General features: G+C 44.2%; 1 protein-coding gene across 7 annotated transcripts in view; it reads left to right on the top strand.

The window, feature by feature from the left end:
- Nucleotides 1-22,523, top strand: part of Dnajc6 (DnaJ heat shock protein family (Hsp40) member C6) — a 157,430-nt gene that overhangs the window by 17,339 nt on the left and 117,568 nt on the right. For 2 of the 7 annotated variants that reach the window (XM_087904808.1, XM_087904807.1), the window contains exon 2: nucleotides 17,437-17,501. The exons of 2 other annotated variants lie outside the window; for them this stretch is intronic. The gene's annotated coding sequence lies outside the window, so the exon portion shown is untranslated. Of the gene's footprint in view, nucleotides 1-17,436; nucleotides 17,854-22,523 lie in introns of all 7 variants that reach the window. 3 more of the 7 variants (XM_087904805.1, XM_087904804.1, XM_087904806.1) reach the window with 2 other exon arrangements.

Here is a 22,523-nt window from a genome sequence, read left to right as displayed (position 1 = left end):
ATTACAAGTTTTTTCCCCCCCAGAGGTTCATGTAGAAGTGTACGTCATTACTAGTGAATTCTAGCTACTGCCCTGTCTAGTTACTTCTTTGCTATTGACCTCTTGTTTACCTCTACTGTAGTGAGAGGACGGACTGTGGGTATATTAGTTCTTAGAAAAAATTCGAGAGGCCTTGCATATGGCTGACTTATGTATGTTTACATATGTTTATAATGCTATTATACATGGACTTTAAAATATGTGGTTACTAAAGTTGCTTGGTTCTATGTTTTAGGTAGGTTGATTATTTCATTTTTTCTTGTTTTCTGTCTTTGTGTATGTGTGTGTCTGTGTGTCTGCGTGAGTGAATGCTGTGTGTATCCAGGGGTAAAGAGGGCATCAGCTCTCCTGGAGCTGAAGCTCAAGGGCTGTGAGCTGATGTGGGCGCTGGGAATTGCACTTGTGTTTCTGGAAGGGCAGAATGTCCTTTTAACCCTGAACCACCTCTCCAGAGTACTTTACCTTTTTCAGATAGGGTCTCATTCTCCAGCCCAGGCTGGCCTTGAACTCACAGCAGCTGTTGTGACTCAGCCTCTCAAGCTGGGATCGCAGGCATGAGCCACCTAGCCCTGCTGGCCTTGGCACTTCGTTTTCCTTTTCTGGTGTTGCCACAGAGCCTGGCCTGGCTTTTGCTGTATAGAGCAGGCTGGCCTTGATGTTGTACCGGTTCTCCTGCCTCTGCCTCCTGGGTGTTAAGATAATGGTTGTGAGCCACCACTCCTAGGTCACCTTTGCCTTTTGAAGGGTATGTAAGTGCCACTGGGTGTACGTAATTCTGAGAGAAGGTGGCACGTACTGTGGAGGCCGAGTTGGGAGGGTTATTTGAGCCCAGAAGTTCAAGGCTGGCCTGGGAAACAGTGAGACCCCGTCTCAAAACAACCCCCCCCCCAACTTAATCCCCAAACAGAACCACCAACAAAACCCCTGAGCTGACAGATGTTCCTATTCAGTATTTAAATGTTAAAACAAACAAACAACATTTTGAGTTTTTATTGACATATAGACATTGTGCATAGCAGTAGGGTTTAAAAGGTTTAAACGGTCAAGTGAGAAGTTGTTTTAGGCTTGCTCCAAACCTTTGCCAGCACCCAGCACACATTGCGTGGGTTCCCTCCCTGGTTTCAGCGCTGTGTGCTGTATTAATCGGAGTCAGGAGCTTCCTGTCCTATCTGGCCATTGACTTGGCTCCTTCTTTGATCATTTATGCACCTAGGACCACGGGTGACTCTTGAGTCATCAGGACAGTAAAGCGCCCTCCCTACTCACGTGACCTAGATCTGGGAGGCAGCAACATGAGTGATGGTGTGTGGTCGTGTGTGCTGAGGAAAGGGTTTCACGTTTTCTATTAAAATTAGACCAAGAAACAAACTGGCACTTCCTTCTCGTCTCTCTTGATGAGCTTCTCTACTCCACGGCTAGCATGGAAGATGTGCCACAGGGGGGCCTGGGGATGTGCCATGTGTTGTCAGTTATCTGACTGTGGGATTGTGAAGTGTGATCAGTTCGTGGAAACAGGCTGAGCTGAACGTGCGCTCCATTCCCTCTTCCGTACATGTGTTACACACCTGAATAAAAATTGTAAAAGTGGATGCTTTGATGGGAAATGTCTTCTTTTTTTTTAATTTTGATTTTGAGAAAGGTTTTCATTATTTAGTCTTAGCTGGCCTTGAGCTCAGATCTGTTCACCAGGTGAGCTTGCAGCCATCCTCGTGTCTCTGCCTCCTGAATACTGTGATCACAAAAAATGAGCCAGCATTCCCCGATGCTGTCAGACCCTTTAGAAAAGTGCTGAGGACAGAGAAAGCTCGAGGACCACTCAAGGTCAGCTTAGTTTTTATGAATGAGGTCACTGGGAAGGGGGATGTTACCTGGGAGCTGTGGATCCCTCAGAACCCGCTGTCAGGCCTTCTGATTCGTACTCTTTCATAGTTTTAAGCTTGCTGACCAGAGAGCAAGGGACCGCATAGCCAGCACAACATGGGGACCGGAGGATGCTCTCACACCCCGAATACATCCTGCATGAGTCAGCACTTCCCCCTTTCTGCCTTTCTCTCTTGTCCTCATTCCTTTTCCAGTCATTTAAAAACAGACACTTATTTCAGACTGCAACCGTAGAGCTGCCTCTTCCTTTTAAAATTATCACCTAAGAATCATTTGGTCATATATGCGAGAGAGAGAGAGAGAGAGAGAGAGAGAGAGAGAGAGAGAGAGAGAGAGACATTGTGCCTGTGAAACCCGACAAGAGCCTGACTTAAGGTGTGGCTGTTCTTCTCCAGGCCATTTTTAGTTTGGTGTTGTGTTGTTTAAATATAGGATCCTTTTTCCAAGTTGAGGGGGTGGTGGTAGTTTGCAGAAATTGAACTGGCTGTGACTCCTGCTGCTGCAAGATAAATGGGAAAATCCGGGAAGGTGTCGGGAGGAGAGGGGCCCCTGAGGAAGGCACTTGCCTTAATGACACAACAGGATGAAGAGCTGGGATGGGTGGCACTCAGGAGGCAGAGACCAGACAGGTGAGTTCGAGGTCAGCCTGGTCCACGTAGCAGGCTCCAGGACAGCCAGGGCTACACAAAGAGAACCTTTTCTTACAAACAAAGGACACCTCCCTCCCCTAGAAGAGCAGGATATGAGAAGAAAGACAGTGGCAGCTCTCTTTCTCTCTCCTCTGGGAGACATAGCCTGTCGAGGATATTTTGACAGGATCTTTAACTTGGGAACCCAGATGTTAAAATTAAACTATAAATCTTTCAAAATTAACCAACAAGTATTAATGATTACTAAGATGTTAGCAATCAACACTGTTACTATCCTTAATATTAACCTCAAGGTATTAAAATATACATATGCATATCCATATATCACGTACTGTTAGCTTTCTGTCACTGTGATAAGATACCCAAGAATACCTTATAGGAAGGAAGATTATTTTGGTTAACAGCTGTAGAGAGTTTAGTCCTTGATCATTGGCCTTACTGCTATGGGGCTTTGTTGACACAGTGTATCATGTTGGGATGATGGGACCATGTTATGGGTAAAGCCTAGTAACATGGCAGTCAAGGAGAGAGGGGGGGAGCAGATACACAGAAACAGGACCCAGGGTACCAATATCTCCTTCAAGGGCATGCCTCGGTTGCCCAACTTCTTTCTACAAAACCCTTCTTCTCCCAATGGTTTTGCCACCTCCCAAGGCTTTTAGCATATAGATCTTTGGGTGAGGCTTAATATCCAAACCATAACACATATCTACATGCACTTGTGTGTACATATATGCGTGTGTACACACACGCACACACACACATGCTCAACTTGGAATTGGTAGCCATCAGGTTAGACTGTGTTTCCCACATGCTATTCCTTCTGCTTGACCAGTGTCTCCCCCTGTCAGCTTGGCTCAGGGTCCTCCTCGTTTTAGCAGTGGAGTTGTCTCCAGGGCTCTCTCTGACTCCAGGTCTGGCCCACAACCTACTCCCAGGGCCTTTTGAATTTTCTCTTGCATGACTTTTTTTTTAAATATTTATTTATTTATTTATTATGTATACAATATCCTATCTACGTGCATGCTTGAGGAGGGCACCAGACCACATTACAGATGGTTGTGAGCCACCATGTGGTTGCTGGGAATTGAACTCAGGACCTTTGGAAGAGCAGGTAATGCTTTTAACCTCTGAGCCATCTCTCCAGCCCCTCTTGCATGACTTTTATATTTTAATTGCTGTGTAAAATCTGAACACACCTTAGGCCCTTAGTACCTGTTTTCAGGGGTGTGGGATGGAGAAAGAGGAAAAGAAGTTAAGGAAACAGAGGGAGAAAACTTAAGCTGAGAAGTCCCTTACTTTCCTGGAGCCTCATTTCTTTGTGTGTGTGTGTGTGTGTGTGTGTGTGTGTGAGAGAGAGAGAGAGAGAGAGAGAGAGAGACAGAGACAGAGAGAGAGAGAGACAGAGAGAGAGACAGAGCAACAGAGACAGAGAAAGGGAAAATGAGAGAGAGAGAAAGAAAGAAACTTTGACTAGATAGTCTAGGCTGGCTTTGCACTTACGGCAATTCTCCTGCTTTAGCTCCCCTGAATTCTGGGATTTTAGGTATGTACCTACACTCTTGACAATCTAACTTATTTTTTAAAAATTTTAAAAGTGTTTTTATATATTAATTTTGTGTACGTACTTGGGCATGTGCATGTCATGGAAATGTATGAAGGTCAGAGAACAATCTATGTGTGGGGCTGGGTCTCTCTAATAAGTGCATTCTAGGGAAGGAACTCAAGGTCAGCAGGTTTTTACCCACTGGAGCCATCTCTCTGGCCCTAGGGTCTTTGGCTTTGAAAAGGAAATAGTAATACTTCCAAAGTTGTTATATAGTACATTGGATATGCCAAGCATGGTACCTGGTAGTGAGTAGGTAAAAGCATATATGCTCCTAAAAGGATTTGTGACAATCCAGGAAAGTACAGAGGAAGCCTGTCATCGATGGTCCTGTGTCTTGGAGATAATGGCTGCGGAGGTTCCCGTGTTCTTCTCTGTCTTTGCTCATGTGCCTCTCTGTTACTGTATCCTTGCTTACAGCATCTCATCTTGTTTGCTACATCTTCACTTACGGAAAGATTTATAAACCGATACTGTACCCTCTGAAGTCCAACAGGATACTGTGTGAGTGAGGGAGATAGTTCAAATCGCTGGTAAACGAGATGGTGGACAGGATCCAGATAGACCAGCTTTCTCCCCAATCCCCATCCTTGCTCTCCCCTTCTCTTCAGCGGATGAGAGGGTTGTTTTTGATCTTTAAACAAATAAAACATCTAGGTAGAAGAGCCATCTATCCGCCTGGAAGTGAGAAGGCCGCAGTTTCTGCTCCCTTTCCGACCACTGACTCAGCCGCTACATATTCCGCTCTGTCTTTCCTCACTCACACAGGAGGGAGGAGCAGGTTTTGTGATAGAGATTTTCATGTGAGTTTTAGAATTGTGTGGAGGTGATTTTTGTACTAGTAAGATTGTGTCTCACGGCTGAATCAAGTACTTGCTTAGTGTGCACAAGGCCTACGTTTGATTCATCACAAAAAAAGGAAAAATAAGTGACAAAAGAAAAATTAGATTTGAAGTTTTATGAATGAAATATCATTGTACTTTAAGAAATTGAGATAGACTTCAGATACCAGAAAATACGCCCTATGAAGTATGCCTGGCCTAGACATTTTGCATAAATATAATCATAGAATATAATTTTTCACATCTGGCTGCTTTTATTTAATGCAAAACTTTCAAATTTCACTCATATTGTAGTGTGTATATATACATTCTTTCTTCTTCTTCTTCTTTTTTTTTTGGTATGTATGCATGGTCTTGTTTTGAGATAGACTCTTGTTGTGTAGCCCAGACTGGCCTTGAATTTGTTATTGTACTGACTAAGCCTCTCAAAGTTGGGGTTACAGGCATGAGCCACCATGCCCAGCCTACATTATTATTCCTTCTTTAAGTATTTTAGGAAATATTTTGTTTTCTATGTTTAGATAAAAGTAGTCTAGAGTCCTATTGTAGGGATATGCTTTGTGTCTATACATATGTGTAGATGTAAGTCACAAAACAATCCCACACCAGTTTGGAATTATGATTAATAAAACGGTTATTTATTTAAGGGGAAAACATACAGATCACTTTCCTAGACAACAGCCCTCTGCACGATCAGGAACAGAGTCTAGTAGCAGGGTTACTACTGCTTTTTAAAGCGAAAGAGACCATGCCCAAGTGGGCTGGTATCTTAAAGAATATTGGCTGAAGGAGCAGAAGGAGCTCCCACAGCACATATGTAAAACGATTTCAGTTCCTTTGATGTTCTAAAGCAAAATGTTGTGTTTAATGCATCTGGAGGCTTTTAAAGCCAGGAAATCAATACACCAATTGGCCAATCCCATGTTCCTCCTCTGGATCTAAGGAGAGGACCAGGGCCAGTTGTCCACGGATGAAGGAAGTGGTGATGAGAGCTTAGACTGGACTGCCAGGGAGAAACTGTTAAATGTCACCAGACAAGAAGAGATGGAAGGACTGGTGGACCTTATCCATTCGGCTCTGGGGATAGAGCGCCCTGATTTTTTTATCCCATTATCTTCAAGGGAGTCTGAGGAAAGCAGCCATGGTTACAGGCAATGAGCCGGTGGACCAGGTGGATGTTGTCTTCCCCATTCCTAAGAGACTTTTTCAGGGTCAGACTCCATGGGAATCACAAACTCCTCGAGGTCATTTTAACTCATCACAGTTACATCCCTGTTGGTTCATACGGAACCTAGCACACACGAGCTATTCCGCGAGTCTTTGCTAAATAAATCATGTGCAGTTTACTGTGCTGTTGATTTAAACAAGGAAAGGGCAACAAAACCTAACCAGCTCACATCACGATACCTCCCCGCAGTGCCTGAGCAGGAGAGTGGTGAGCGCAAGTCTGCTTCACTACACAGCTAAAAAGACATACACAAACAGACGAAAACCACCTCCAACAACAACAACAACAACAAAATCAACAAATTATAGAGTTGCTGGACATTTCAGAAATGCATAGTTAAGTCCTGGACATCCTTCCTGTTCCCTTCACATAAAACTTTATTATTTATCTGCACATCTGTGCCTGTGCATCTGTATGCTTGTGTGCAGGCCTGAAATTGATGTCAGATGTCTTGTTTGATTGTGCTCCAGCTTCTTTATTGAGGTGGGCTATCTTGCCGAACCCAGAACTCCCAACTTGGATCGTATAGACCTACCCTCAGGTCCTCCTGTCTCCTCCTTCTGGGTGTTGGTATTACAGGCAGCATTATGTCTGCCCAGCTTTTACTTGGATGCTGGGGGTCTAGGCTCTTGTTCTTCTGTGTGTTTGTGTCTGTATGTCTGTGTCTGTTTGTGTCTGTCTATGTCTGTGTGCCTGTGTTTGTGTCTCTAACAATGGGTTTTTCCTCTGTGTTTATTAAACAGCAAGCAATAGTCACATGGGAGAGGGAATGAGGGATACTTTACAGAAATCTTTAGCAGAGTTTTACAGGGGATGAAACCTCTCTGACTCCAACCACCTCAAACTGCCCCTGGCTGTATTGCAAACACCATCGCACAGACTTATCAACCGTATCCATGTCTCTTCCAACATTTATGGTGGATATTTGCTTTAAAAGGTTGTTTTCAATCTATTTGCTGTTTCCAGTGTTTATTATCATAACACCACACACACACACACACACACACACACACACACGACCCATGAGTCAGAATGTGAAAGAGTATATAATTTAAGATTAAAGCTATGCATTAGCTTAGGTTGTAAAAGTTGATTACATGGGACCCCAAGGCAAGTAAGGTTGGCTGTCACATTGTTCTTTGACAAGCAGGTTAAACAAACAGGCGGAATACACACCAGGATAGCAATCTTAAGTCATAAGTGACCTCAAGTGTATTATTAACTCTGGCTGTGAGGGCCAGTAAAATTTCCAGCCTCTTAGAATGTAAGAGATATTTTTATAATAATGTTTTGCCACATAGAAGAAGGTATTAGTATATCTATTCTGTCGACAGAGGCATTGAAGATTAGCGCTGAGACCTAACCTGCCCAAAGTCAGACAGGTTGTAGGTCATACCAACTGTCCCCAAAGGCTCGTGCCTTGAAGACTTGGTCCCCAGCAGATGCTGTTATAAGCATTAGGAGGGAAGCCTAGTGGAAGAGAGGTAGTCATTGGCAGCATGCTCCTAAAGGGAGTTTGGGGGCCCTGGCTCATCTTTTCTTTCTGCTTGCAAGTTGGTATGACATAGCAACTTTGCTTGACCAATGCCTTTCACCATGACCTCACTGCAGGCCCCAAAGCTATAGAGCTGACTAGTCAAGGATGGAAACTTCGGAAACTTAATGTAAGCCCCAAATTCAGCTTTTCCTCTTTCTCTTCTTTCCTTTCCTTTCCTCTCCTCCTCTCCTTTCCTTTCTTTTCCTTTCTTTTCCTTTCCCCTTTTCCACCCCCCTCTCCTTCTTCCTTGCTTTCTTTTCTCCTTTCCTTTCCTTTCTTTTCTTTTCCTCCCCCCTCTCTCCTTCTTCCTTGCTTTCTTTTCTCCTTTCCTTTCCTTTCCTTTCTTTTCTTTTCCTCCCCCCTCTCCTTCTTCCTTGCTTTCTTTTCTCCTTTCCTTTCCTTTCCTTTCTTTTCTTTTCTTCTTCTTCTTCTCTCTCTCTCTCTCCCTCCTTCCTTGCTTCTTTCTTTCTTTTCTTTCTTCCTTTTTTTTCTCTTCTGAGACAGGGTTTCTCTATGTAGCCCTGGCTGTGTGGGGATTCACTCTGTAGACCAGGCTGGCCGGCCCCCCCTCCCCTTGCAAGTGCTGGGATTAAAGGTGTGTGCCTAGCTAGCCTTTCCTCTTTCTATGTTGATTAGCTATGGTACTTTTGTCACAGTGACAGAACTGGATCCAGGATCCCGGCATGTTTCTTTGATTCCACATCTTATTTATTTTATTCTGTTGCGACAGGGTCTCATTACGTAGTTCAGGGCTGCCTCAGATTAACAACCTTCTTGTCTTAGCTTCTGGAGCGTTGGGATTGCTAACATGTGCCAGCATCCTAGTCACAGCTAGATTCTGTATGCTGTTTTGCTTGCCCTCATAAAGGCAGAAATTGTCTTACTGTAAGAATCAATTCCCACATGAGCACCATAGTTTAAAGTTGTTATCTTGCACTAATTTCAAGCCTGTGTGGAATGCGCAAGCCAATGGTGGATGAATGTGAGGGGGGTAGGTTGGGAGGCTTGTAAGGCTGAGTGAATGAGTGAGTGGAGCCGGGTGGGCTGGTGTATGCACTGCTCTGCCTGATACAGCAGTGCACTTCCATTGCATTGATAGATTTGTCAGAAAATCCCATGAAAAGAAATTAAAAGTCCTCCAAACAGTGCAGACAAATGAGAGAGTACAGTATAGGGACATGGAAAAGAGGATGGGTTTATAGATACACCACTTAGATGTTAAGACCTACAGGTCCACAAATCACTGGGTAGTGGGAGGCTGTCATAGTGGGATGTGACCTGGCATTCCGGCTTCCGTCTTTGGATGCCCTCTTAAACAGTAAGCCTTATTCCTGGTTACAGCTTCTTTCATCTTTCTATCAGTCTTTAGGGGAATAGGCATTTGCTTACAGATGGGGGACCTGTTTTATGGTGCTAAGATTGAATAAAAGGTCCTGTACTTGCTAGACAGGTGGGGGCACCGCTAAGCCACGTACACAGCTTGGGCCTGTTTTATTAATCTTCAAGAGACTGACTGCAGAATAACCAAGGTCCCATGTGCCGCCACCTGCCTTACTGCTTACCCTCCTTTATGAGAATGTGGGCACCTCAGGAAGTCTTGCCTGAGGGCTTGGGGCTCACAAATACTAAGGTATTTATGAGTGGTCACTTATTTTCACTCCGTGATGCCAGTGTAAACCCCCGCCTGACTCCCTGTTGCTCCCATAACCTTTAGTCTTCTGCTGGACGTCGGGCCTGGTGCCTGCCCATTTCAGGGCCCAAGGAAGAGGATCTTCAGAACTCACCATTTCTTTCTTTCTTCCCCCCCCCCCCCCCAGATCTCACCATTTCTTAAGTAGACTTCCAGCCAGCCCTAAGTCACTCCTCAAACGAAGCCGTGGTTCTCAGCCTTCCTAATGCTGCAACCCTTTAACACAGTTCTTCATGTTGTGGTGACCCCCAACCCTAAAATTATTTTTGTGGCTACTTCATAACTGTAATTTTTCTACTATTATGTATCTGCAGTTTTTCATGGTCTTGGGCGACCACTGTGAAAGGGTCATTCAACCCCCAAAGGAGTCACGACCCACAGGTTAAGAACCACCAACAGAAAGGCACTATGCTCTCAAATTCTGAGTCTTTAGAGGATTCCAGGCCAGGAATTAGCTTCCTTTAGCCTGGTTTCCTCCTCTAAAAAATATTGCTGGTTATCTTTGAAGATACAGTAGAAGGAAAGTCAGAACCAAGAAGTTCATTTCCAGAGTGAGATTCGGTCTTAGTCAGGTTACCGTTGCTGCGATGAAACACAGTGACCAAAAGCAACTCGGGGAGGAAAGGGTTATTTGGCTTACGTACCCTGGATCGCAGTCCAGAGAGGGAAGCCAAGGCAGGAACCCAAACTGGGCTGGAACCTGGAGGCCGGAGCTGATGATGCAGAAGCTGTGGAGAAGTGCTGTTTACCCACATGGCTTGCTAAGCCAGTCTTCTTCTAGAACCAGGAGCACCAGCACAGGCGCTGCCCCACCCACAATAGGCTGGGCCTTCTTCCCCTGTGGGTCACTAATTAAGGAAATACCCCGCAGGCTCGTCTGCTTAGCGCCCAATCTTCTGGAGGCATCTTCTAAATTGAGGCGCCCTCCTCCGAGATGACTGTAGCTTGTGTCGAGTTGGCGGAAAAGTAGCCATTCCAGGTCCATGCCTCCGGACAGCATCCGGAGACAGTACAGGTGGCAGGCCCCGTGGAAATGGGCCCAGCCAGAGTCGTCTTGGGAAGCGAACTGCCAAACTTTGGTTTTGGAAACTTTTTGGTAATGATTTTTGAGTGTGTTGATGCCAAAGGAAAATTGGCTTTTAAAAAGCAAACTTTGTAATAATTCAGCGTTGAAAAGTACGTATACCTTCTAAGCAGGCAGGTTGATGAATTGTTTTGTTCTTAGCTAACTTGACTCCAAGCCAAGTGACACTGAGACCCCTTTGAGTCCTGACTGTCTCCCATGTGCACAGCATAACTCCAGATCTGAGGGATCTTGCTGTTGATTAGTGCCATGGTTTTGAGTGTTGTGCGGAGACAATAATCTGGTGTGTCCTTTGCTCCGGTTTCTCTCACTCGGCTCTGCTTGTGAGATCCACCAGCAGTCTGTGGAACACCCATTTTCATTCCCACACAGCTCTCTGAAGTGAGCACACACCTGCAGTATTTGGACAAGTGCTTTGGTGATGTGCTGCTTGGGTCTGAGAACTGCTTGGGAACATACGCATATGCATTGTTGGTCCCGCCCATGGTTGCATCTCTGTGGATTAAATACTTAAGAGTGTAATTGCTAGTTCATAGAGTATGTCAGCTTTTGTCACTGTGGGGAACAACCTGAAGGAAAACGTATTTATTTTGGCTCATGGTTTCAGAGGTTTTATTCCGTGTTCTTGGATCGATGGGAAGAAGCAAACACCATGGCAACAGGAGCCTATGGCAGAGGTGCCCACCTTCTGTGAGCCAGGGAATAGCGGAAGAGAGAGAATGCCTGGTCTTCTCTCTTTGCCTATTTTATTTTCTTTAGTTACTTTTGAGACAGAGTCTTATGTAGCCCAGGCTGTCTTTTGATTTCCTATAAAGCCAAGGTAATATTCCACTTTTGATCCTTTTATGCCTCCACCTCCTGCGAGTTGGACTTATATTATAGGCTGTACCGCCATGCCTGGATTTATACACTGCTGGGTATCAAACTCAGGGCATTCTACATGTGAGGAAAGAACTGTACCATTTTGTGCATATCCCTGACTCCTATATTTCCTTTCTGTTCTGTCAAGATCCTTAGCCCATGGGATGGTTGCTGCCCGCATTTCAGGACATTTTTTTCCCCTTTGTTAATACTTTCTGGAAACACCTTTGCAGACACACACAGATATATCCTTTATTATTCTATGCATTCCTCAATCTAATGAAGGGAATAATCAAGAGTAACTATTAAACTTGTGAGATAACCCAAAGGGTAAAAGAACTCCCCAGCATGCCTGGTGACTTGATCCCACAAGGTAACAAATGAAGACTGACTCTTTAAAGTTGTCCTTTGCTCTCCACATGCGTGCTCTAACATGTGGAGCATGTGCACACACATATAACACAAAATAAATAATGGTAATAATTATTTATAAAATTAACCTGTTACTTCTAGAAAATTCAGCAGGTGGGGCAAGCCTGGCCATCTGAGTTTGATGTTGGAACCCACATAGAGGTAGAAGGAAAGAACCAACTCCATTAAGTTGTTCTTTGACTTGAACTTGTGCCTTGTGCCACGTATGTCCGCACATTTATCATGCATAGACACACACACACACACACACACACACACACACACACATTAAACCACAACATTTCATCCTTGGCTCCCAAAGGCTCATGTCTTTCTCATAATGCAAAGTGCATTCAGTCCATCTCCAAGAATTCCCATAGTAACATCTGCAACATTGTTCCAAAGTTCCAATCCGAAGTTTCCCAAGACTCAAGACAAACTCGTAGTAATGAGAACCATCTAAAATGGAAAAGGAAATCACATACTTTGAATATCCAGTGGCACAGGATACACATTCTACCCCAAACGAGGTAGATGGTGGTACAGAAAGCAGGGATGGGGCCAAAGCAAGACCCTAACGAATCAGGGCCAACATAAACCCTGCAGCACCTTCTGGTATTTGGTGTCTGAGCACACCATGTGGTAATGTAAGCTCTCAGTGGCTTAGGGAGCATCATCCCTATGACCTTGCTGGCCAGAGCCCACACAGTTTCTTTCTTGTGTTACCTCTGCTTGCTGCCTGAGCTTTTCCCAGGCAGGTATTCCAAGTTCCTGGCATCGGCATTGCTAACCTCTTGTGCTCACCATTGTGCATTGCCTTCCCATGCTCCCAGTTTCACACGCTGCCCCCACACCCGGGGCTGCCCACAGTGGTCTTGCTGCTGTCGCACATTACTTGGCCTCCCAGGTCTTCCTTTGAAGTCTGTGTGGAAGTACTCATAACCATGTCGTTTTTATTTTCTGCATGCCTGCAAGTGTGGCATCAGGCGGCAGATGCCAAGTTGTGCTGCAGCGTGAGGTCCGTATGCCTGGATTGCAGAGCTGTAGTCCAGAGGAAACAATTTCTAGGTGGGCTTGTGTGAGCTGAATGACTCAGAGGCGCTCTGTACTCAGAGGGAAGTATTACACATTCTCGAGTCTGCCACGAGTGAGTTCTAGCTAGTTCTCGGAAGCATACAAAGACACATTTTCTCTGAAGCAACTGACCTGACTTCTTTTAAATGACCCTAGTTCCTTTAGAAACCAAACCTTTCTTGGCTCTGATTTGCACTGGCGTTTATGACCGAATTGTGACTTCTCCCAGGTCCTTCCTACTCTGCATTTTGCTTCCTAGTCTCCCTGTACACTTGGTTAGGAGAAGCCAGCAATAATCATTCCACAGACTAAGTTCTGGATTGACTTGAAATTTCCTCACTCAGATTAGTTAGTCTACCACCTTTATACTCAGCCTTCTGGCAAGATGCAGATCCTGGATAAAATGTGGTCCAAGTTCTTTGCCAAAATGGAAACAGGATTGGCTTTTAGCCTCATTCCCAGTAGAACCCTTATTCTCATCTGAGACCACATGAAAATAATCTCGATCGCTGTATCAGTTCTTTCATGTGGTGATAAAAATTTCATGACCAAAAGCAAATTAAAGAAGCTTATCTTGCCATACAGTTCTAGAGGAAGAGTCCGTAATGGTGGGGGAGGCATGGTGACAGGCAGCCAGAGCTGAGAGATCCGATCACAGCCAAACAGGAAGCAGAGAGAGTGAGCAGAAAGTGGAATAAAGCCCATAAATCCTCAAAGTCTGGCCCTAGAGACATGTTTCTCCATCACCACTAACTGGGGACCAGCTGTTTAAATGTACGAGTCTATGGGTGGCGTTTCTCATGGAAACGACAGCAATTCCCCACACTTCTCTGTCATTCTGGTCCTTCGCACTCCCACCTTAATTGCTTGATAAGCCCTGATTGTGACAGCCAAGATTTTCTTTCGCGCACTTCTAATTTTTCTCCAAATTCCTTTTGTAAACTAGTGTCAAAGTCTAGGACTACTCAGTCCGGTGTAGTCGCAGAGATGGGCCACTTCTAAGGGAACACTTTTGTGTCTTACTCTTTTTGTTACTGTTGCTGTGACCAAATACTCGAGAGATACATTGAAAGTAGGAATTATCTGTTTTGGTTCACAGTTTCTGAGGTTTTGCCCCATATTCTTAGGCTCCATGGATTTGGGGCCCTGGGATGTGGCAGTAACCAATGGCAACAGCAACACATGGCGAAGATTGCTCAACTCAGGGTACACATTAAGTAGAGATAGAGATACAGACAGATGATAGATAGGTAGGTAAGTAGATAGATAGATAGATAGATAGATAGATAGATAGATAGATGATAGATAATAGATTATAGATAGATGGATAGATAATAGATAGATGGTAAGTAATACCTGCATTATCTGGATTTTTTCCTTTGTTTTTAATTCTATGCAGCTATGGTGTGATACTACCCCCATTCAGGGTAGGCCATACCTCTTTAGTCAATCCTTTCTGGAAATATTCTCACCGACACACCAGAGGTGTGATTTTTCTGGTCTTGTAAACAGTTTTCAATGCAGTCATGTTGGCAAAGAGGACTCTCCATCAAAGAGGGCAAAACCTTAGCTTATCAGTACCTGGTGCCGTTTGTTTTCTTACTCTTTCCTCACTGTGTGTTCTTGGTACTCTGGCTGACAGTCAGGAGGGTCTGACTGCACAGGTTTATGTCTGACTGCACAGGTTTATGTCTGGCTCTCTCGTCTGTCCTGTTGGTCTTCCTGTCAGTTTTGTGTGGTTCGTCACTGCAGCTCTGTAGTGTGTTTTGAAATTAAATAGTGTGACGCCTCCGACTTTGTTCTGTTTGTTCACAATTGCTTTGTCTATTTAGAGGTCTTTCGTGATTTCACATGAATTTTAGGATTATTTCATATGACCCAGAAGTTAAGCACCTTGTTGAAATGTATTGACCACTTGGATATAGTCTTTTTAAAAGATCTGATTTAATAACTTTTATCAGTGTTTTTCCGTCAAGATAGGGTTTCTCAGTGTAACAGTCCTGGCTATCCTGGAACTCGCTCTGTAGACCAGGTTGGCCTTAAACTCAAAGATCTGCCTGCCTCTGGAATGCTGGGATTAGAGGCACGAGCCACGACGGTCTGTGTCTGCCAAATTTCTTGTCAGGCTTTCTTTGTTCTTATTGACTTACAGATTTAAAAAATTAATTAATTATTAGTGTATGTGCATGATATGTGTGTATGGGCCATATCATGTATGCTATATCATATGTGTAGAGGTAAGAGCCCGACTTAGAGGAGTTGGTTTTCTCCTTCCACTGTGGGGTCCAGGGATTGAGCTCAGGTTGCTAAACTCGACTGTTAAGTGATTTTACCTGCTAGGCCATCTCACCAGCCCTGATTTATAGAATATATGTATATATGAAAGGTATTGTGAATATTTCTTTATAATATGGCTTGGACTTATATTTTTTATTCTCGTAAGGATTTTTTTTTCCAAATAGATTTTCAACTGGGCTAGGCTATATTTGTGATCCTCCTGCCTCAGCCTCATGAATATTAGATTATAGGAATGCACAATGATATCCAGCTTCTTAATTATGCCTTTTGTGGAAGAATAAAAGCAATTTTCTTTGGGCCAGGGTTTCTGGGGATTGGACCTGAGGTCTTGTGCCTGCTGTGTATGTGTGTGCTCTGCTGTCCAGCAACCTCAGGTTCATAACAGTCTTGAATGCTGTCTGCTAATTTTGCACTTTAAGTCCTGTTTTCTGAATTCTGTTTGGCAAATTCTATTTCCCTCAATGTCATAAAGATATTATTTTATACTTTCTTCTTAAAGCTTTGTTTTAGAATATGTTGATTTTTATTTTTTTTGTTTGTTTTTTGGAGACAGGGTTCCTCAGTGTAGCCTTGGTTAGCCTGGAACTTGTGCTGTAGACCAGGCTGGCCTCCTACATGATTTTTAAAATTTCTAGTGAATTTGATCTGTTGAAAATAAACACTTAGGAAGACTTGAATAATGACTTTGCTACACATGCATGAAAAGTGGTTTTGGTGCCAGTGACTGAACCCAGGAACTCACACATGCTAAACAAATGCGTTGTCATTAAGATACATCTCTATGTCCTTTTATAACTTTATAAATTTACAAATATGTGTTTTATATATATATATTTATAATGTACAGTGTGACATTTTGAGATATATGTTTACATTTATTTGTTTATTTACATATTTATAATATTTAAAAATATACATTTGCACACACATGTGTCTGTGCTGTGGGACAGTCAGATCTAGCTAATTAACAGGGGAATGCCTCACATAGTTTTTACCTTGTGACAAGAACACAAATTTACTGTTTCTATATTTTTTAATATAGCATAATAAGTCATCATTGACTATGGTGATGGTGTCATTCGGGTGACTTCTTAAACTTATCCCTATAATTGTGCCCCTTTGACTAACATTTCTCCACCCCACTTCACTCCACACCATGCCAGTCCACGGTGATGACTATTTGGCTCTGTGTTTGCATCACCTGTTTAAATGCCAGATTGTGAGGTCGTGTGGCATTTGTCTTCCTGTGCCTGGTTTGGCTCACTTAATGTCCTCCAGGTTCCTCTGTGTTGTCCCAAATCATGGGATTTCCTTCTTCTGTAGCTAAGTCGTATTCTGTTGTGCATGCATACCGCATTTTCTTCAAGTTTTATAATGACGGACACTTCGTTTGATTCAGTATCTTAGCTATTGTAATCAATACTTCTGTAAATATGGGAGTAACAGTATTTATTTGACATTGATTCCATTTCTTTTGGGTACATACCACCAAGTCATGGGTTTTCTGGGTCATGCAGTTGTTGTAATTCTAATATTGAGGAACTTCTAAAAGTTTTCCACAATAGCTGTATTAACTTTTATTCCCACCCACAGGGTGGTGTGTGTGTGTGTGTGTGTGTGTGTGTGTATGTTTGTGTGTCCTTTCTTTACATCCCTGTCAACATGTACCCTTTGTGTTGTTTTGGTAGACGCTATCCTCAGGATGAGGTGAGCCCACTGTGGATTTGATTTGTTCTACCCTGATGATGAGAGATATTGAGCGCCTTTTCATAAATCTGTTGGTCATTTGTAAGTCTTCTTTTGAGAAATGTCTCTTTAATTGGCTGTTTGTTTTCTTACTCTTTCCTCACTGTGTGTTTTTGGTTCTCTGGTTGACAGTCAGGAGGGTCTGACTGCACAGGTTTATGTCTGTCTGGGCTCTCCAGTCTGTCCTGTTGGTCTTTCTGTCAGTTTCGTGTGGTTCGTCACTGCAGCTCTGTAGTGTGTTTTGAAATTAAATAGTGTGACGCCTCTGACTTTGTTCCGTTTGCTTACAGTTGCTTTGTCTATTTAGAGGTCTTTCGTGATTTCACATGAATTTTAGGATTATTTTTCCTTTTCCTGTGGTTAATGTTACTGGTTTTTGATAGTGATTACACTGCGTTTGTGATTTGCTTTGATTGGTGGACACTTTTAACAGCATTAAAGCACAGGATTTATTTCCATTTATTTGTGTCTTCTCCAATTTCTTTTCAGTGTAAAGATCTATCATCTCTGAGATGGTGTCAACTTGGCTGGAGTGAGGATTGCCCGGAGATCTGGTAAAGAAAGCTCTGTTGTGGGGTATGTCTGTGTCCCGAGGAGCCTGGCCTTTGACTCACTGACTGAGCACGGGCACGGGAGCTCTGCCCTCAATGTAGGCACGTGCCATCCGCTCAGCCAAGGGCAAGCAGTAATACAGAATGACTGGAGGATTTTAGGTCTTTGCCTGTTGGATCCGGGGTTCACAACTCTTCCTTCCTGGGCGTCAACACTCCAAGTTTTGACTTCAGGACTTAACGTCAGAAGCCTACTGTCCCTCAGGACCTTGGTCTCCCATTGAGAGCCGTACCCTTGCCTCCCTTGTTCTGAGGCCTTAGGGCTTGGACTGAGCCACAGCGCAGTCTTCACAAGGTATTTAATAACGTCATCAAGTGGATAATTTTCAGTCACTTGACTTGTTCTGTATGGGAAAGAATAATGCGTAGTGATGGTGCTGCATATAATATGACAAAAGCTTGCTAGGTACAAGAGAAGGCGAAGAAGGGATCTGAGACGTACTGAGTGCCCACTAAAGGGCAGTTGCTCTGCTGGGTAATGGAAACATCTTTAAGGGTGTTTTTGGGAGAAGGCGTAAGCTTGATCAGCTTCGGGTGATTTAACTAACACAGCTACTGGATTGTGCAGTTAGGATTTGAACTCAGATCTCTATTGTTTTTTCCCCACTCCCCTCCACCCCTTTTCCAGCCACTCCCCTTCTCTTTCTCTGCATTTTCCAGCTATCTTTTCATTCCTTCCGTGGATTCCTCGAGTTCTTCTTTACTTTCTGTGAAACCGAATGTACCTTTCCTTTCTCTCTTTGAGACAGGATCTCACTATGTAGTCTTGGCTGGCCTGCAACTCACTATGTAGTCTAGGCACGCACAGATCCTGCCGCCTCTGCCATCTGAGTGCTGGGATTAAAAGTGCATGCCGCCCGATCCTTACCGCGTCATAGGGAGGCAGCGTTCAGCCCACGTTCTCGCCCTAAGTATTACACTTTTTATTGCCTCGATCCTGAAGTGTGTTCATGTGCCACTCAGGTTTTGCTGTATAAGGAACCATCTGAACGGAGTGGCTCGAGACAGCATACACGTAGTTCACACTTCTACTGGCAGGAATTAGGCACGTCAGCTCGACGGTGTTGAGTTGGGCCACACTCAGCTGTTCTCATGCCTGGGGTGTCAGCTGAGATGCCGGGATAAGCTTCTCCAAGGGGCTGCCACCTTACAGCTGGCTAGCCTGGGCTCATGCTTCTGGAGGAGAAGAAGAGCCAAGGAAGCCAACGGGAATCCATAGAGCTCTGGGACTCAGACTCAGAGACAGTCCAGTACGCTTGCAGTGTCTTAGCTCAAGTCGCTGAAACAAAGTATCCCAGACTGGGCGGCACAAACAATGGTGTCTATTTCTCGTAGTTTTAAGCGCCTGGAGGCCAAGGTCAAGACGCTGGCTGACTTAGTACCTGGTACGGACCCTCTTGTGCCTTGAAGGAGAAGCTACCTTCTCTTTCTGTCCTCTCAGGCAAAGCCCTAATTTCTTTGCTCTTTTACAGTTACTAACCCTTTCACAAGGCTCCTGCCCTCATGACCTCATCATTATAAAATAGTACCTTAAAGACGGGCTGCTTTTTTAATTATAATTTTATATACACTTAGAATGTATCCTGATAATTCTCTCTCCACATCCTCTCTTATCTCCTTCCCATTCCCATCTACTCCGTCTCTCCCCTGACAGTCCCCTTCCTGGATTTTTGACTTTCGGTTTTGTCTTGGCATCTGCTTAGAGGTCATCTATTTGACCATTGGATCAGCACTATCCATTGGAACTTGGTGGGGGTATCAGTGGGCACAAAACTGAAGGAAATGGTTCCCGCTCCTCCTGAACCTTACTACCAGCAAGCAGTACAGTAGCGGGTGGTAGAGGCTCCTGAGTCTTCCTACATCCCTGCCTGATGGCTAACAGGGTGATTCTGCTGACTCAATGCAGGCAACTGCTGCTGCTCTGAGTGCATGCCTGCTGTGGTTGATTTGAAGCTCCTCTCCCTATCTATCTTATGGCTCTTACACTCCCCCCCTCCCCCCACCCCCGGCTGCATTTTCCATTAAGCCTTAGGTGGAATGGTATAAATGCCTTGCTTGGGCTGTGCGTTCATCCTACGTGACCTCATCTTAACCCAAGGACTTCCTGTAGGTCCCCATCTTTAATATGTGCATATTAGGGGGTTAGGACTTTAACCTGTGCACTTCGAGAGGTACCATGGCAGTGAGGAAAGGCAAACCCCATTTCCGTGACTGTACTGTGTGCTTTCCTACGGCAGCACACATCACTTCCGAGCTCTCCAAGTGCGTGGTTATGTCTTGTCATCAGTTAGCAAGCAATCAGTTCTAGAGCAGAATTCCATTCTTCCCTTGCCTGCTTGTGGGCAGCATCGGTTCTCAAATGCTAAGGGCTCAGTTGCACAGAACTTTTTAGGCATCAGTCTGGAGTTCAGGCTTCAGGTCTTCTGACCCGCTGACTACAAGCAGCTCCCTACAGCTCCCCCGTTTGGCTTAGTTCATTTGCTAGGGTGACTCACAGAACCCAGGGGAACACATTTGTTTGCTTATTGTAAGGGCACAAAGAAGGATCTGGATGGAGACACACATGGAAGAGCTCTCTGGCAGGGGCTTGGCTGCTCCTGGGATGTGGATCAGTTCCCCCTTGCCTTTCTCAGTCTCTGCAGGTTTCAGCTACCCAGAAGCTCTCCAAACCCTTCCCCTGGGATTTTATGGAGATTTCAATGCTTAGATATGACTGAAGCATGAGCGACTGTGTGCCTTGTGACTAGACAGAAGGGTCTCATCTAACGCTCAGAGACAGGGACATCCAGCACACCCTGTCTGTTCAGATTTTTCATGGCCCTGTTGTCCAGTGTGCCTTCCTTTCTGGTATGGGGCAGGAATTTGTGTGGAATGAAGGCCTTAGGATCTATTATTGGATGAGGTAGGCCAAGGCTGTCTTCCTGGTAAGATGTAAGACATGAAAAGCAGGAGAAGGTTATACTATGCTTTTGGTTTAGTAATCTGACTTGGGGAAGAACGATCTTAGTTACTACAGTGTGCCTTCAGGAGAAAAAAGAGCAGAGAAAAGGAGAATGGAAGATCAGAGAGAGGTTCTCTCTGAAGCATAAGTTGTCCCAGCATCATAACAAAGACACTTTCTATCCTCTATGCCTCTAAACCTGCTTCAGAAACTAAAGACCAAATACTTTAACTTACTGTTCTAGCCATTTTGGGGCTAGTAAGAGCCATGGAAACTCTGTGCATTTATGTGGATATGTGGGTGTGTGTATACATGTATACCATATATATGCACGCACATATACATTTCGTTTTGTGAACATACAGGGTGCCTTGCAGGCTAGAGAATATGTGATGGAGGGAAGGCACATGTTACTGACAGTAATTAACCCCACTCAGGAATACACACTCACAGAGAAGTGTGGACTTGGAGATTATTTTCATTAAAGGCGCTCTGTGATTTGAAAGGAAATAGAGCTGCCATGTCTATGGGCCTCATTGTACAGGTGAGGTCTTGGTGCATGCCTTCCTTTGATGTGACTGTATTTCAGAATCATGTTGAACATATCTTCCTCTGCAGATTGCAGAGTGAGGTGCAGAGCTTCAGAAGTGGAGGCCAGAGGCCGAGGTTGGAGTCTAGGCTGAGCACTCATTAGCTATTGTTGGAGAAAATGTTTACCTCTTTGAGTTTTAGGTTTTTTTTTCCTCTACAACTACAAAAAGCTTGTCTTCTTAGGTTGCTAGGGCAATGGAAACATTTTATATCTGTGCTTTCTGGACCACACAGTGGCTGCTCACTCTACAAGGCTAGTGCAAAGTGAGATACACTATAAATATAAAAAGCCGAGCCTGTCAAGTATATAGCAGGAAGAAAATCTTACTGGCTCCACACTGAAGTGTAACAATACTTTGTGTCTATGAGATAACCGAGAGGCACTACAAAACTGAATCCTTTTGTTTCCCTTTAGTTTTAATGTGGCCACAAGGCATTTGAACATTATGTTTTTTTTTCCCATGTTAGTTTCTGTTGCTGTGATACACACTGACCAAAAACAGCATAGGGAGGGAAGGGTTTAGTTCATCTTACAACTCCCAGATCACACTCCATCACTGAGGGAAGCCAGGGCGGGAGCTCATGGCAGAACCTAGAGGCAGGAACTGAAGCAGACGCCATGGAGGGATGCTGCTTGATGGCTTGATCCACCTAGATTGTTCAGCCTGCCTTCTTAAACACCCAGGACTCTCTGCCTAGGGGTGACACTGTGCACAGTGGCCTGGGCCTTCTCATATCAACCATTAAACAAAAAACAAAACAAAACAAAAACAACAACAACAACAAAAACACCCACAGACTTGCCTATAGACCAATATGACAGAGACATTTTCTCATCTGAGATTCCTTCTTCTCAGATGATCCTAGCTTGTGTCAAGTTGACAGAAGACTGAACTACACCCAATAGTGCTCATCGGTGGCTTGCACCCCATTTCCACAGAGCAGTGCTATGCTTTGATACCATGAAGCATTGTATAAATGTTAGTTCTAGCCTGGACATGAGTAGAAGATGTCATTGTGTAGGTTGGGATTCCGTTTTCACCTAAAGTTTATTAACATTCACTACATTTTTTTTTTTTTTTGATTTTCGAGACAGGGTTTCTCCGTAGTTTTTGGTGCCTGTCCTGGAACTAGCTCTTGTAGACCAGGCTGGCCTCGAACTCACAGGGATCCACCTGGCTCTGCCTCCCGAGTGCTGGGATTAAAGGCGTGCGCCACCACCGCCCGGCCATTCACTACATTTTTAATGTAAGCATTTCTGTGGGCATCTTAGCGTTTTCCTCCTGATGTATAACAGGGGAGAAATAATTCATTTAAGTGAAACGAACTTGAGTGCACTGAGTCACAGTGGTGTGAGCCCTGTGTCCTGTAGTGGGTAGAATTCTTCTGGCTATCCACCACAGATAGAGCGCAAATCAATTCAGTTAACAAAC

The sequence above is a fragment of the Myodes glareolus genome, chromosome 3, assembly GCF_982192425.1.
Source record: "Myodes glareolus chromosome 3, mMyoGla1.1, whole genome shotgun sequence".
In the NCBI taxonomy this organism is placed as follows: domain Eukaryota; kingdom Metazoa; phylum Chordata; class Mammalia; order Rodentia; family Cricetidae; genus Myodes; species Myodes glareolus.
Note: the sequence above shows the minus strand (reverse complement) of the source record. Positions and strands in the feature narration are given on the sequence as shown.